The sequence below is a fragment of the Procambarus clarkii genome, chromosome 63 (genome assembly GCF_040958095.1).
Source record: "Procambarus clarkii isolate CNS0578487 chromosome 63, FALCON_Pclarkii_2.0, whole genome shotgun sequence".
In the NCBI taxonomy this organism is placed as follows: Eukaryota; Metazoa; Arthropoda; class Malacostraca; order Decapoda; family Cambaridae; genus Procambarus; species Procambarus clarkii.
In genome coordinates, this window is record NC_091212.1 from 325,239 (window position 1) to 342,274 (window position 17,036).

At 45.5% G+C, this 17,036-nt stretch overlaps 1 protein-coding gene across 1 annotated transcript in view; it reads right to left on the bottom strand.

The window, feature by feature from the left end:
• The window catches only part of LOC138354441 (platelet glycoprotein V-like), a 68,903-nt gene that overhangs the window by 16,141 nt on the left and 35,726 nt on the right, over positions 1–17,036 (bottom strand). The window lies entirely within an intron of this gene.

The window sequence follows — 17,036 nt, forward strand, 5'->3', positions numbered from 1 at the left end:
TATTTCTGTGCCTTCTGAACCTTTTACCAGGTTAGTAATCGACTGCGTTGGGCCCTTACCAAAAACCCACGCAGGCAACATGTACATCATCACTATAATGTGTCCTACAACCAGGTTCCCAATAGCAGTTCCCGTTAAGAATATTAAGGCTGCTACAGTTGTCAAGCATCTGTTGAAGATCTTCACTCAGTATGGTTTCCCGAAGGAGATACAAAGTGACTGTGGAACACTGTGGAACTAATTTCACCAGTGAGTTGGTTAAGAAAACCCTTCAGGAAATTAACATCACCCAAGTCTTTTCCAGTCCATATCATCCTGCTTCACAGGGATCTCTGGAACGTAGCCATCAAACCATTAAGTCTTTGTTAAAGAAATATTGTATTGATACCGAGAAGGATTGGGATAAGCAATTAGGTCTCCTTATGTGTATTTCAATAGTCTTCCTAATGAGTCCCTTGGAGAATCGCCCTATGAGATGCTCTACGGTCGTAAATGTCGTAGTCCTCTTAAAGCTTTTAAAGATTCCTTGACGTCAACCACCTTCAGTGATTCCCTTAATGTGCCTCAGTTTCTTAAAAACTTGAGACATAAACTTGAACAATTACATAAGTTTGCTAGTGCTAATTTACTGACCTCCCAACATAAGATGAAAGCACACTTTAACAAGAACACTAAGGTAAGAAAGTTTAATGTAGGAGACTTCGTTCTAGCCTATTTTCCTATCCCAACCTCTCCATTTAAAAGTAAATTTTCAAGACCTTATCGCATCAAAGAATGTAAGAACAACAGCAACTACATTCTAGAGACTCCGGACCGGCGTCGCAAGGCACAACTCTGCCACGTCAACCTGCTCAAGAGTTATCAAGGTAATCCACCACCAGTGTCAGTATCTGTATCCGCTTTTACCGAGAGATATCCCAACAGCGATGCATACCATGCTACCTCTCCATCCGATGGTACAAATACCATCGAGACCATAAAGTCTAACAGTGAGATTTTAAAAGATCTTCCCAAATACCTAGAAAGCACTAATAATAGTGCTCCTTTAATTAAATTACTATCTGCGCATAAAAAACTGTTTCAAGACACTCCACAGGAATGTAATTTAGTGCAACATGATATCCAACTACTTCCTGATACGATGCCCATCCGTCAACCTTACTACTGCATCAGTCTACAGAAGAGAGAAGCCATGTTCGCAGAAGTAAAGTATCTCCTCAGCAATGGATTAGCTTCACCCTGTGAGTCTCCTTGGGCTTCACCATGCATACTGGGTTCCCAAACCATATGGCAAGCGAGCTGTCAACCTCGTCATCCAAGATCTTGACAACACCTATGCCTACCTGGACGACATCGTTGTAGCAACCAACTCGTAGGAAGAACATCTTGACCGACTACAACGACAATTTTACAAGCTTCTCCAGGCTGGTCTCACCATTAATTTGGGCAAGTCCACGTTTACTAAAGGTAAAGTACAATACCTTGGTCATGTTATAGGCAGTGGAAGCTTAGCACCTTTAGATATACATCTTCAAGCTATCCAAAAATATCCACAGCCCACTTCTCGTTGTAACGGTTCTATTGTTACGTAAGTATGGTGACAATAAACACAGACACTAAGATACTATATATATATTTGGTCGAATATACAGAAGTACACAGGTGATACTTTGGTGTGAGTTGAGCGCACTGAGCGTCAGTACAGTATCTCGCAAGTGTCTGCTCTAGACCACACTTGAAAGTAGACTCTGGTTAATGTTTGCTATTCTGCTGCTTATATGCTCGGGCAACACCTCACCGTGTTGCCCGGGCAACGCCTCACCTTATTCATCTCCAAAGGTTGACAGGAATATTAACAATGCATTTGGAGCGAGTATATTATTGGGATAATCTACTCGCTACAGAACTCCCCCTCCCAGGGGATGAAAGGAAAAATACTTGATCAAGGAACTTAGCTGGTCGGTGAATTGTACGCCCTGCTCGCGTTACATAACCATCAAAGTTAACTTCCTCCTCTTCGCTGATGACATCTAACTGGGGTCGCACAGGATCGTCCGTCGTCGTAGGATCAGGTTGTGGTGCGGTTGGTAACTGGGGTTGTAGGGTGGGAGGTCGTACAGGATCGTCCGTTGTCGTAGGTGGCGGTGCTGCTGGTAACTGTGGTCGAAAAGTGAACTGCGTAGTCGGCGGATGTGTCTCTGGAGGAATGTCTGGGGCAGCGTCACAGTGTGCTGGTTTAAGGCGATCGATGGAGATGTTTACCCGCTATCCTCGGCGTTCAATGGTGAAGAACTTCGGTGTTCGAGAAACCACTTTAAATGTTCCTTCGTAAGGTGACTGTAGAGGGCGTCGAACAGCGTCGACTCTTACAAACACGTGTTCAGTTGTGTGGAGCTCATGAGGCACATATGTAGCACGAGTTGTCGGTTGGCGTGGTGGTGTAGGCCGAATGTTTGTCATGGCCGCCCGTAATTTCTGGACAAAAGTGGGGTCTGGGGGTGTGATAAGTGGCGTTGGGGTTAAGAATTCGCCCGGAAGCCGCAGGCTAGATCCGTATACTAAGTCTGCTGCCGAGAATCCACTGCCCTCCTTCGTGGCCGAACGGATGCCAAGCAAGACTAATGGAAGGTTGTCGATCCAATCATCAGGGCGTGCTTGAGCTCTTAGGGCAGCTTTTAGTTGTCTATGAAAGCGTTCTACCATTCCGTTCGACTCAGGGTGGTATGCTGTTGTTCGGTTATGTGTGGTGCCGAGGAATTCCATAAGTTCCTTCCATAGATATGATTCGAACTGTCGTCCTTGGTCGGTGATGATAACAGAGGGGCTGCCAAAACGGGCGACCCATCCAGAGAGGAAAGCCTGGACCACTGACTCAGCTGAGATGTTGATTAATGGGATTGCTTCCGGCCATCTGGAGAATCGATCGATGCAGGTGAGTAGATAAGAATATCCTCTTGCCGACGGTAACGGTCCAACGATGTCTACATGCACCACCTCGAAACGGTCAGAAGGTAACGGAAACTGTTGAAGAGGGCTCTTTGTGTGACGATGTGTTTTCGCTCGCTGGCACTGGAGACATGAGCGAGTCCATCGTCGAACATCGGCATTGATTCCTGGCCATACAACACGCTCCGTTAGTAGTTTCTGGGAAGCACGTACTCCTGGGTGTGCTAGGGAGTGAAATACTGAGAACGTTTTCCAGCGAAACTGGGCAGGAATGTAGGGCCTAAGTGCTCCCGTCCGTGAGGTGTCACAGATTATCCTTCCGCCACCTTCCATGGGAATCTCGATGAACCGGAGAGCTGTGTCAGATGTTCGTAATCGCTGCAGATCAGGGTCTTCCCGTTGGGCCTTACTGATTACACAATAGTCCACCTGAGCTGGGTTTGTCACGACGTGGTTTATGGTGGGTCGAGACAGTGCATCGGCTATGACATTATTAGTTCCTTTGACATGACGGATATCCGAGGTAAATTGGGAAATAAATCCCAGGTGGTTGGCTACTCGAGGAGAGTGAGCATCACCCTTGGCCGCCAGCGCATAAGTGAGAGGTTTGTGGTCTGTGAGGATGTGGAAGTTCCGCCCCTCGAGAAAGTGCCGGAAATGTTGTATGGCTGAGTAGATGGCGAGCAGTTCCCTATCAAAAGTGCTGTACTTCTCTTCAGTGGGTGACAGGCGCGCATGAAAAGAATGCAATTGGGCGCCATTCTCCTTCAACGAGCTGTTGTAGTACAGCACCAATTGCTGTGTTTGAAGCGTCGGTAGATAGATTGGTGGGAGCGTCAGACACTGGATGTGCGAGCAAGGTGAATTCCGCCAGCTTGTGTTTTATGTCGGTGAATGCTGTCTCTGCCTGGGGAGTCCACTCCTACGGAAGACGGGACGTGAGTTTCCGACCACGTAAGAGGTCGTACAAGTGTCGCAAGATGTCCGAACAATGTGGGATGAATCGATGATAAAAATTCACTACACCAAGAAATTCTTGCAACTTCTTTGGAGTAGATGGGCGCGGGAATTCCTTGATTGCCTCGATTTTCTTCTCTAGTGGTTGGACCCCTGCTGCTGACACACGGTGTCCCAAGAAATCCAGCTCTGGAACATGGAAAATACACTTCTCGGAGTTGAGCTGCAAGCCGAAGTTGCGCAGACGGGTGAGAAGGAGTCGGAGGTGTAGCAGATGTTCTGTTGGTGATGTACTGGCCACCAGCAGATCGTCAATGTAGGTGTAGCAAAAAGGAAGGTCCTTAACTACTTGGTCGATGAAGCGTTGGAATGTCTGGGCTGCATTCCGTAGACCAAAAGGCATCCGGACGAATTCAAACAGTCCAAAAGGTGTTGTGATCGCTGTTTTCGGAATGTCTGCCGGTTCCACAGGGATCTGGTGAAATGCCCGCACAAGGTCAATTTTCGAAAAAACGGTTGCGTTGCTCAATCCCTGTGAGAAATCCTGGATGTGTGGTATTGGGTAGCGATCCGGCAGAGTGCGAACGTTGAGAGCCCTGTAGTCTCCGCAAGGGCGCCATTCCCCTGGGGCTGTTTTCGGGACCATATGGAGAGGTGAAGCCTATGGACTGTTCGAAGGGCGGATTATTCCCGCCTCCTGTAGCTTATTGAATTCAGCACGTGCTACCGCCAGTCGTTCCGGTGCCAGGCGGCGTGGTCTGGCAAAGGTAGGTGCTCCCGTTGTAGTAATGTGATGCGTAATCGTATGTTGCACCTCTGGTCGAGGGCTGGCGGGTTGGGTCACATCTTTGAATTCATCCAGGAGTGCTTGAAGTTCCGTAGATGCGACTGGGGTGACGATGTTAACTTGTGTAGAGGTACTAGGAGAGGCTCGAAGTATTGCACCTGCGGGATCCACCATAAGTCGATGGTGTTGCAGGAAATCCCATCCAAGAATGGGTTGTTCCACATCCGCTATGAGGAAAGTCCACGTAAAGCGACCCAGAGAGGCGAACTCGAGAACCAGGGCGCGGGTCCCATATGTACGGACGGACGTACCATTGGCGGCTCGTAAGTCCAAACCAGGAGTACAGGTTGGTTTGACCAGTGGGGGAGGCAACACACTAGCTGCTGCACCTGTGTCAACGAGGAAACGGCGTTTGGTTATGACGTCAGATATGTAGAGCAGTGTAGTGTTTGAAATGGCGGGGTCACTGGCCGTTAACAGTCCCCGCCGAAGTAGTTTCCCGACCAGGAACAAGGAGCCCTACAGTTGCGGGCTTGGTGTCCGAACTTCTGGTGGTAAGAACAAAGCTCTCCACGATGTTCTCGCTGTCGCCTAGAGACTGATACTGGATTCGCTGTGTACGTTTTCCCTGGGTGGAAGAAACGCCGGTTCTGGAGGACGTCGAGTTGTTGGGTGTCTATAGTCTGCTGTGTATCACTGAGGTGGGAGAGCGTAGCGTTATCAGACGTCGTATGAAGCCGGTCTGCCAGTGTAGCCAGCTGGGCTAATGGGGTGTCGTCAGCCATACTGAATAGGGCCGGTTGAATGTGTTTTGGACAGAGTTGTATCCACAGTGATCTCACAATCTCGCTGGGGGCTGGGCCAGTTGCAGTATGCATCACATACTGAATATGCCGCAGAAGCTGAGCTGGTGTTTTGTCTGCTAATCTTTTGTCAGTGAGGAGTTGGTCCCTTTTTGAATGCGGCGTTTCATTGCTGCCTGTAGAAGAGCGGCCTTCAATGCAGTGTACGTCCTGGTGTCCGGTGATGGCGCGGTGATGACAGCGGAGGCAGTGTGCATAGCCTCCGAGGGAAGTGTTGGCAGGGTACAGGCATATCGGGCTTTCTCAGTCGAAATTTCGTGAAGGTCGAAAATAGCCTCCATCTGCATGAACCAAAATTCTGGCTCATCTGCGTTGTATGCTGGAAACCGGGTAGATAAATCCATGGCGAAGATCTAGTTTGTGACTAGGTGATCTTTTTCACTCACTGGGTCACCAATGTAACGGTTCTATTGTTACGTAAAGTATGGTGACAATAAACACAGACACTAAGATACTATATATATATTTGGTCGAATATACAGAAGTACACAGGTGATACTTTGGTGTGAGTTGAGTGCACTGAGCGTCGGTAGAGTATCTCGCAAGTGTCTGCTCTAGACCACACTTGAAAGTAGACTCTGGTTAATGTTTGCTATTCTTCTGCTTATATGCTCGGGCAACACCTCACCGTGTTGCCCGGGCAACGCCTCACCTCATTCATCTCCAAAGGTTGACAGGAATATTAACAATGCATTTGGAGCGAGTATATTATTGGGATAATCTACTCGCTACATCGTAAACAACTTATGAGATTCTTGGGACTAGCGTCTTACTACCGTAAGTTCTGCAAGAACTTCAGCATAGTTGCCACACCTTTAATCATTCTTACCAGCCCTAAAAGTAAATAAATTTGGACCAACTCACAATCCATTGCCTTCGAACAATTGAAAACTTTGCTGTGTACTAACCCTATTCTCGCCTTTCCAGATGTGAAACAACCCTTCATCCTTAATGTTGATGCCGGCAGCACCGGCATTGGGGGTGTCCTGATGCAGCAAAGAGAGGGGAAAGTCCTACCAGTCAACTACTACAGCTACAAGCTGAAGCCTCACCAACAAAACTACAGCACTATGGAGAAGAAGCTACTCGCCATCATCCTATGCTTGCAACGATATGAACCTTACCTTCAAGGACACCAACCCATCATCATCTATTCTGATCATAATCCTCTTTGTTTTCTACAGCAAGCACATTTCTCCAACCAGCGTTTACTTCGTTGGGCCTTGTACCTACAAAACTACAATGTCCAGATCTTCTACATCAAAGGATCAGACAACATAGTTGCGGACGCACTATCACGTGTTTATGAAGTGGAACCTTCTGCTTCCACACTCCTTCCATCATCGACATCTCAGGCATTAGGAAAAGGCTTCGGGGAGGAGCTGTCACGTGATTCCCCTGCATAGCAGTGGAACTGCCTTTTCCCTTCACCTTCAATGCCTTTGCACTGGAAGTATACAACTACACCAGCCCAGATGAGTCATCAGTCCTGCCACCTCTCCATACCACCCAGGGCCTGGCACGGCCTGGTAAGACTCAGAGGTAAGCTGGGTGCCTCTGTTAACCGGTAGTTTGCCCCCCTCAAACAAGCAGTTAGCCGCCTTCAACTGACAGTGGTGCAGCACAACACAAAGGCACTGCCAGCCACAACGAGCAGTTTGCTAGTTGACCAGAGGTCCACCTCGCGTTGACACTGGATGAATCATCACCGCCGGACTATATAAAGGGCGCTGCCTCCCTGGAGAGCCAGTCACTCCCTTAGTGCTCTAGGATCACCTTTGTGTCTCTCACCCGTCGTCCGCCTTCAACCAACGTCGTGTGATTGATGCCATAGTGGTATGGTGAGTGATGCCATAGTGGTATGGTAGCTGTCTTCAGCACACCAGTATATCTTTATGCTTTTCTTCATTGCTTATACTGTAGTTTATTTTTACATTTAAGATCATACTAACCTGTTCACTTTTTCATTATATGAGAGCCAAGTATTTTCAGGGGCATTTATGTTCTTTAATATTTCAGTAAACTGTTTACCTATTTATTTGATGATTTTTATTTGTTTCCACCTGCGACTTACACAGCAAGGCCAATAGCAGCATTTTTTTTTCATTATGTGCGGGAGAGCCATACAATCTTGGTTCAGTATAGCTGCAAAACCACAGCCCGTCACATAATATATGAAGTGTGTATATATATATATATATATATATATATATATATATATATATATATATATATATATATATATATATATATATATATATATATATATACAATCTTTGGACAACACCCACCAGTGGGACTCGAACCCAGAAAGCACAACTACCTTCCAGTAGCTGGCATAACTAGTATGCTTTAACCCACTACGCCATCAGACCTTACAAAAGAAGTAGATAGTTCGAGATATATATATCTCAAACATCTCTACCTCCCGAAGGCACCAGATGAGTGAGGGGTCAGTCTGCAATTTTCGTCAAGCCACTGTCAATGTGAGAGAACTCGTGTCCAGCTTATAAGCCTATACTTGCATAAACCACAAGTGAAGATAAACAATCTTTGGACAACACCCACCAGTGGGACTCGAACCCAGAAAGCACAACTACCTTCCAGTAGCTGGCATAACTAGTATGCTTTAACCCACTACGCCATCAGACCTTACAAAAGAAGTAGATAGTTCGAGATATATATATCTCAAACATCTCTACCTCCCGAAGGCACCAGATGAGTGAGGGGTCAGTCTGCAATTTTCGTCAAGCCACTGTCAATGTGAGAGAACTCGTGTCCAGCTTATAAGCCTATACTTGCATAAACCACAAGTGAAGATAAACAATCTTTGGACAACACCCACCAGTGGGACTCGAACCCAGAAAGCACAACTACCTTCCAGTAGCTGGCATAACTAGTATGCTTTAACCCACTACGCCATCAGACCTTACAAAAGAAGTAGATAGTTCGAGATATATATATCTCAAACATCTCTACCTCCCGAAGGCACCAGATGAGTGAGGGGTCAGTCTGCAATTTTCGTCAAGCCACTGTCAATGTGAGAGAACTCGTGTCCAGCTTATAAGCCTATACTTGCATAAACCACAAGTGAAGATAAACAATCTTTGGACAACACCCACCAGTGGGACTCGAACCCAGAAAGCACAACTACCTTCCAGTAGCTGGCATAACTAGTATGCTTTAACCCACTACGCCATCAGACCTTACAAAAGAAGTAGATAGTTCGAGATATATATATCTCAAACATCTCTACCTCCCGAAGGCACCAGATGAGTGAGGGGTCAGTCTGCAATTTTCGTCAAGCCACTGTCAATGTGAGAGAACTCGTGTCCAGCTTATAAGCCTATACTTGCATAAACCACAAGTGAAGATAAACAATCTTTGGACAACACCCACCAGTGGGACTCGAACCCAGAAAGCACAACTACCTTCCAGTAGCTGGCATAACTAGTATGCTTTAACCCACTACGCCATCAGACCTTACAAAAGAAGTAGATAGTTCGAGATATATATATCTCAAACATCTCTACCTCCCGAAGGCACCAGATGAGTGAGGGGTCAGTCTGCAATTTTCGTCAAGCCACTGTCAATGTGAGAGAACTCGTGTCCAGCTTATAAGCCTATACTTGCATAAACCACAAGTGAAGATAAACAATCTTTGGACAACACCCACCAGTGGGACTCGAACCCAGAAAGCACAACTACCTTCCAGTAGCTGGCATAACTAGTATGCTTTAACCCACTACGCCATCAGACCTTACAAAAGAAGTAGATAGTTCGAGATATATATATCTCAAACATCTCTACCTCCCGAAGGCACCAGATGAGTGAGGGGTCAGTCTGCAATTTTCGTCAAGCCACTGTCAATGTGAGAGAACTCGTGTCCAGCTTATAAGCCTATACTTGCATAAACCACAAGTGAAGATAAACAATCTTTGGACAACACCCACCAGTGGGACTCGAACCCAGAAAGCACAACTACCTTCCAGTAGCTGGCATAACTAGTATGCTTTAACCCACTACGCCATCAGACCTTACAAAAGAAGTAGATAGTTCGAGATATATATATCTCAAACATCTCTACCTCCCGAAGGCACCAGATGAGTGAGGGGTCAGTCTGCAATTTTCGTCAAGCCACTGTCAATGTGAGAGAACTCGTGTCCAGCTTATAAGCCTATACTTGCATAAACCACAAGTGAAGATAAACAATCTTTGGACAACACCCACCAGTGGGACTCGAACCCAGAAAGCACAACTACCTTCCAGTAGCTGGCATAACTAGTATGCTTTAACCCACTACGCCATCAGACCTTACAAAAGAAGTAGATAGTTCGAGATATATATATCTCAAACATCTCTACCTCCCGAAGGCACCAGATGAGTGAGGGGTCAGTCTGCAATTTTCGTCAAGCCACTGTCAATGTGAGAGAACTCGTGTCCAGCTTATAAGCCTATACTTGCATAAACCACAAGTGAAGATAAACAATCTTTGGACAACACCCACCAGTGGGACTCGAACCCAGAAAGCACAACTACCTTCCAGTAGCTGGCATAACTAGTATGCTTTAACCCACTACGCCATCAGACCTTACAAAAGAAGTAGATAGTTCGAGATATATATATCTCAAACATCTCTACCTCCCGAAGGCACCAGATGAGTGAGGGGTCAGTCTGCAATTTTCGTCAAGCCACTGTCAATGTGAGAGAACTCGTGTCCAGCTTATAAGCCTATACTTGCATAAACCACAAGTGAAGATAAACAATCTTTGGACAACACCCACCAGTGGGACTCGAACCCAGAAAGCACAACTACCTTCCAGTAGCTGGCATAACTAGTATGCTTTAACCCACTACGCCATCAGACCTTACAAAAGAAGTAGATAGTTCGAGATATATATATCTCAAACATCTCTACCTCCCGAAGGCACCAGATGAGTGAGGGGTCAGTCTGCAATTTTCGTCAAGCCACTGTCAATGTGAGAGAACTCGTGTCCAGCTTATAAGCCTATACTTGCATAAACCACAAGTGAAGATAAACAATCTTTGGACAACACCCACCAGTGGGACTCGAACCCAGAAAGCACAACTACCTTCCAGTAGCTGGCATAACTAGTATGCTTTAACCCACTACGCCATCAGACCTTACAAAAGAAGTAGATAGTTCGAGATATATATATCTCAAACATCTCTACCTCCCGAAGGCACCAGATGAGTGAGGGGTCAGTCTGCAATTTTCGTCAAGCCACTGTCAATGTGAGAGAACTCGTGTCCAGCTTATAAGCCTATACTTGCATAAACCACAAGTGAAGATAAACAATCTTTGGACAACACCCACCAGTGGGACTCGAACCCAGAAAGCACAACTACCTTCCAGTAGCTGGCATAACTAGTATGCTTTAACCCACTACGCCATCAGACCTTACAAAAGAAGTAGATAGTTCGAGATATATATATCTCAAACATCTCTACCTCCCGAAGGCACCAGATGAGTGAGGGGTCAGTCTGCAATTTTCGTCAAGCCACTGTCAATGTGAGAGAACTCGTGTCCAGCTTATAAGCCTATACTTGCATAAACCACAAGTGAAGATAAACAATCTTTGGACAACACCCACCAGTGGGACTCGAACCCAGAAAGCACAACTACCTTCCAGTAGCTGGCATAACTAGTATGCTTTAACCCACTACGCCATCAGACCTTACAAAAGAAGTAGATAGTTCGAGATATATATATCTCAAACATCTCTACCTCCCGAAGGCACCAGATGAGTGAGGGGTCAGTCTGCAATTTTCGTCAAGCCACTGTCAATGTGAGAGAACTCGTGTCCAGCTTATAAGCCTATAAATGCATAAACCACAAGTGAAGATAAACAATCTTTGGACAACACCCACCAGTGGGACTCGAACCCAGAAAGCACAACTACCTTCCAGTAGCTGGCATAACTAGTATGCTTTAACCCACTACGCCATCAGACCTTACAAAAGAAGTAGATAGTTCGAGATATATATATCTCAAACATCTCTACCTCCCGAAGGCACCAGATGAGTGAGGGGTCAGTCTGCAATTTTCGTCAAGCCACTGTCAATGTGAGAGAACTCGTGTCCAGCTTATAAGCCTATACTTGCATAAACCACAAGTGAAGATAAACAATCTTTGGACAACACCCACCAGTGGGACTCGAACCCAGAAAGCACAACTACCTTCCAGTAGCTGGCATAACTAGTATGCTTTAACCCACTACGCCATCAGACCTTACAAAAGAAGTAGATAGTTCGAGATATATATATCTCAAACATCTCTACCTCCCGAAGGCACCAGATGAGTGAGGGGTCAGTCTGCAATTTTCGTCAAGCCACTGTCAATGTGAGAGAACTCGTGTCCAGCTTATAAGCCTATACTTGCATAAACCACAAGTGAAGATAAACAATCTTTGGACAACACCCACCAGTGGGACTCGAACCCAGAAAGCACAACTACCTTCCAGTAGCTGGCATAACTAGTATGCTTTAACCCACTACGCCATCAGACCTTACAAAAGAAGTAGATAGTTCGAGATATATATATCTCAAACATCTCTACCTCCCGAAGGCACCAGATGAGTGAGGGGTCAGTCTGCAATTTTCGTCAAGCCACTGTCAATGTGAGAGAACTCGTGTCCAGCTTATAAGCCTATACTTGCATAAACCACAAGTGAAGATAAACAATCTTTGGACAACACCCACCAGTGGGACTCGAACCCAGAAAGCACAACTACCTTCCAGTAGCTGGCATAACTAGTATGCTTTAACCCACTACGCCATCAGACCTTACAAAAGAAGTAGATAGTTCGAGATATATATATCTCAAACATCTCTACCTCCCGAAGGCACCAGATGAGTGAGGGGTCAGTCTGCAATTTTCGTCAAGCCACTGTCAATGTGAGAGAACTCGTGTCCAGCTTATAAGCCTATACTTGCATAAACCACAAGTGAAGATAAACAATCTTTGGACAACACCCACCAGTGGGACTCGAACCCAGAAAGCACAACTACCTTCCAGTAGCTGGCATAACTAGTATGCTTTAACCCACTACGCCATCAGACCTTACAAAAGAAGTAGATAGTTCGAGATATATATATCTCAAACATCTCTACCTCCCGAAGGCACCAGATGAGTGAGGGGTCAGTCTGCAATTTTCGTCAAGCCACTGTCAATGTGAGAGAACTCGTGTCCAGCTTATAAGCCTATACTTGCATAAACCACAAGTGAAGATAAACAATCTTTGGACAACACCCACCAGTGGGACTCGAACCCAGAAAGCACAACTACCTTCCAGTAGCTGGCATAACTAGTATGCTTTAACCCACTACGCCATCAGACCTTACAAAAGAAGTAGATAGTTCGAGATATATATATCTCAAACATCTCTACCTCCCGAAGGCACCAGATGAGTGAGGGGTCAGTCTGCAATTTTCGTCAAGCCACTGTCAATGTGAGAGAACTCGTGTCCAGCTTATAAGCCTATACTTGCATAAACCACAAGTGAAGATAAACAATCTTTGGACAACACCCACCAGTGGGACTCGAACCCAGAAAGCACAACTACCTTCCAGTAGCTGGCATAACTAGTATGCTTTAACCCACTACGCCATCAGACCTTACAAAAGAAGTAGATAGTTCGAGATATATATATCTCAAACATCTCTACCTCCCGAAGGCACCAGATGAGTGAGGGGTCAGTCTGCAATTTTCGTCAAGCCACTGTCAATGTGAGAGAACTCGTGTCCAGCTTATAAGCCTATACTTGCATAAACCACAAGTGAAGATAAACAATCTTTGGACAACACCCACCAGTGGGACTCGAACCCAGAAAGCACAACTACCTTCCAGTAGCTGGCATAACTAGTATGCTTTAACCCACTACGCCATCAGACCTTACAAAAGAAGTAGATAGTTCGAGATATATATATCTCAAACATCTCTACCTCCCGAAGGCACCAGATGAGTGAGGGGTCAGTCTGCAATTTTCGTCAAGCCACTGTCAATGTGAGAGAACTCGTGTCCAGCTTATAAGCCTATACTTGCATAAACCACAAGTGAAGATAAACAATCTTTGGACAACACCCACCAGTGGGACTCGAACCCAGAAAGCACAACTACCTTCCAGTAGCTGGCATAACTAGTATGCTTTAACCCACTACGCCATCAGACCTTACAAAAGAAGTAGATAGTTCGAGATATATATATCTCAAACATCTCTACCTCCCGAAGGCACCAGATGAGTGAGGGGTCAGTCTGCAATTTTCGTCAAGCCACTGTCAATGTGAGAGAACTCGTGTCCAGCTTATAAGCCTATACTTGCATAAACCACAAGTGAAGATAAACAATCTTTGGACAACACCCACCAGTGGGACTCGAACCCAGAAAGCACAACTACCTTCCAGTAGCTGGCATAACTAGTATGCTTTAACCCACTACGCCATCAGACCTTACAAAAGAAGTAGATAGTTCGAGATATATATATCTCAAACATCTCTACCTCCCGAAGGCACCAGATGAGTGAGGGGTCAGTCTGCAATTTTCGTCAAGCCACTGTCAATGTGAGAGAACTCGTGTCCAGCTTATAAGCCTATACTTGCATAAACCACAAGTGAAGATAAACAATCTTTGGACAACACCCACCAGTGGGACTCGAACCCAGAAAGCACAACTACCTTCCAGTAGCTGGCATAACTAGTATGCTTTAACCCACTACGCCATCAGACCTTACAAAAGAAGTAGATAGTTCGAGATATATATATCTCAAACATCTCTACCTCCCGAAGGCACCAGATGAGTGAGGGGTCAGTCTGCAATTTTCGTCAAGCCACTGTCAATGTGAGAGAACTCGTGTCCAGCTTATAAGCCTATACTTGCATAAACCACAAGTGAAGATAAACAATCTTTGGACAACACCCACCAGTGGGACTCGAACCCAGAAAGCACAACTACCTTCCAGTAGCTGGCATAACTAGTATGCTTTAACCCACTACGCCATCAGACCTTACAAAAGAAGTAGATAGTTCGAGATATATATATCTCAAACATCTCTACCTCCCGAAGGCACCAGATGAGTGAGGGGTCAGTCTGCAATTTTCGTCAAGCCACTGTCAATGTGAGAGAACTCGTGTCCAGCTTATAAGCCTATACTTGCATAAACCACAAGTGAAGATAAACAATCTTTGGACAACACCCACCAGTGGGACTCGAACCCAGAAAGCACAACTACCTTCCAGTAGCTGGCATAACTAGTATGCTTTAACCCACTACGCCATCAGACCTTACAAAAGAAGTAGATAGTTCGAGATATATATATCTCAAACATCTCTACCTCCCGAAGGCACCAGATGAGTGAGGGGTCAGTCTGCAATTTTCGTCAAGCCACTGTCAATGTGAGAGAACTCGTGTCCAGCTTATAAGCCTATACTTGCATAAACCACAAGTGAAGATAAACAATCTTTGGACAACACCCACCAGTGGGACTCGAACCCAGAAAGCACAACTACCTTCCAGTAGCTGGCATAACTAGTATGCTTTAACCCACTACGCCATCAGACCTTACAAAAGAAGTAGATAGTTCGAGATATATATATCTCAAACATCTCTACCTCCCGAAGGCACCAGATGAGTGAGGGGTCAGTCTGCAATTTTCGTCAAGCCACTGTCAATGTGAGAGAACTCGTGTCCAGCTTATAAGCCTATACTTGCATAAACCACAAGTGAAGATAAACAATCTTTGGACAACACCCACCAGTGGGACTCGAACCCAGAAAGCACAACTACCTTCCAGTAGCTGGCATAACTAGTATGCTTTAACCCACTACGCCATCAGACCTTACAAAAGAAGTAGATAGTTCGAGATATATATATCTCAAACATCTCTACCTCCCGAAGGCACCAGATGAGTGAGGGGTCAGTCTGCAATTTTCGTCAAGCCACTGTCAATGTGAGAGAACTCGTGTCCAGCTTATAAGCCTATACTTGCATAAACCACAAGTGAAGATAAACAATCTTTGGACAACACCCACCAGTGGGACTCGAACCCAGAAAGCACAACTACCTTCCAGTAGCTGGCATAACTAGTATGCTTTAACCCACTACGCCATCAGACCTTACAAAAGAAGTAGATAGTTCGAGATATATATATCTCAAACATCTCTACCTCCCGAAGGCACCAGATGAGTGAGGGGTCAGTCTGCAATTTTCGTCAAGCCACTGTCAATGTGAGAGAACTCGTGTCCAGCTTATAAGCCTATACTTGCATAAACCACAAGTGAAGATAAACAATCTTTGGACAACACCCACCAGTGGGACTCGAACCCAGAAAGCACAACTACCTTCCAGTAGCTGGCATAACTAGTATGCTTTAACCCACTACGCCATCAGACCTTACAAAAGAAGTAGATAGTTCGAGATATATATATCTCAAACATCTCTACCTCCCGAAGGCACCAGATGAGTGAGGGGTCAGTCTGCAATTTTCGTCAAGCCACTGTCAATGTGAGAGAACTCGTGTCCAGCTTATAAGCCTATACTTGCATAAACCACAAGTGAAGATAAACAATCTTTGGACAACACCCACCAGTGGGACTCGAACCCAGAAAGCACAACTACCTTCCAGTAGCTGGCATAACTAGTATGCTTTAACCCACTACGCCATCAGACCTTACAAAAGAAGTAGATAGTTCGAGATATATATATCTCAAACATCTCTACCTCCCGAAGGCACCAGATGAGTGAGGGGTCAGTCTGCAATTTTCGTCAAGCCACTGTCAATGTGAGAGAACTCGTGTCCAGCTTATAAGCCTATACTTGCATAAACCACAAGTGAAGATAAACAATCTTTGGACAACACCCACCAGTGGGACTCGAACCCAGAAAGCACAACTACCTTCCAGTAGCTGGCATAACTAGTATGCTTTAACCCACTACGCCATCAGACCTTACAAAAGAAGTAGATAGTTCGAGATATATATATCTCAAACATCTCTACCTCCCGAAGGCACCAGATGAGTGAGGGGTCAGTCTGCAATTTTCGTCAAGCCACTGTCAATGTGAGAGAACTCGTGTCCAGCTTATAAGCCTATACTTGCATAAACCACAAGTGAAGATAAACAATCTTTGGACAACACCCACCAGTGGGACTCGAACCCAGAAAGCACAACTACCTTCCAGTAGCTGGCATAACTAGTATGCTTTAACCCACTACGCCATCAGACCTTACAAAAGAAGTAGATAGTTCGAGATATATATATCTCAAACATCTCTACCTCCCGAAGGCACCAGATGAGTGAGGGGTCAGTCTGCAATTTTCGTCAAGCCACTGTCAATGTGAGAGAACTCGTGTCCAGCTTATAAGCCTATACTTGCATAAACCACAAGTGAAGATAAACAATCTTTGGACAAATCTTTGTAAGGTCTGATGGCGTAGTGGGTTAAAGCATACTAGTTATGCCAGCTACTG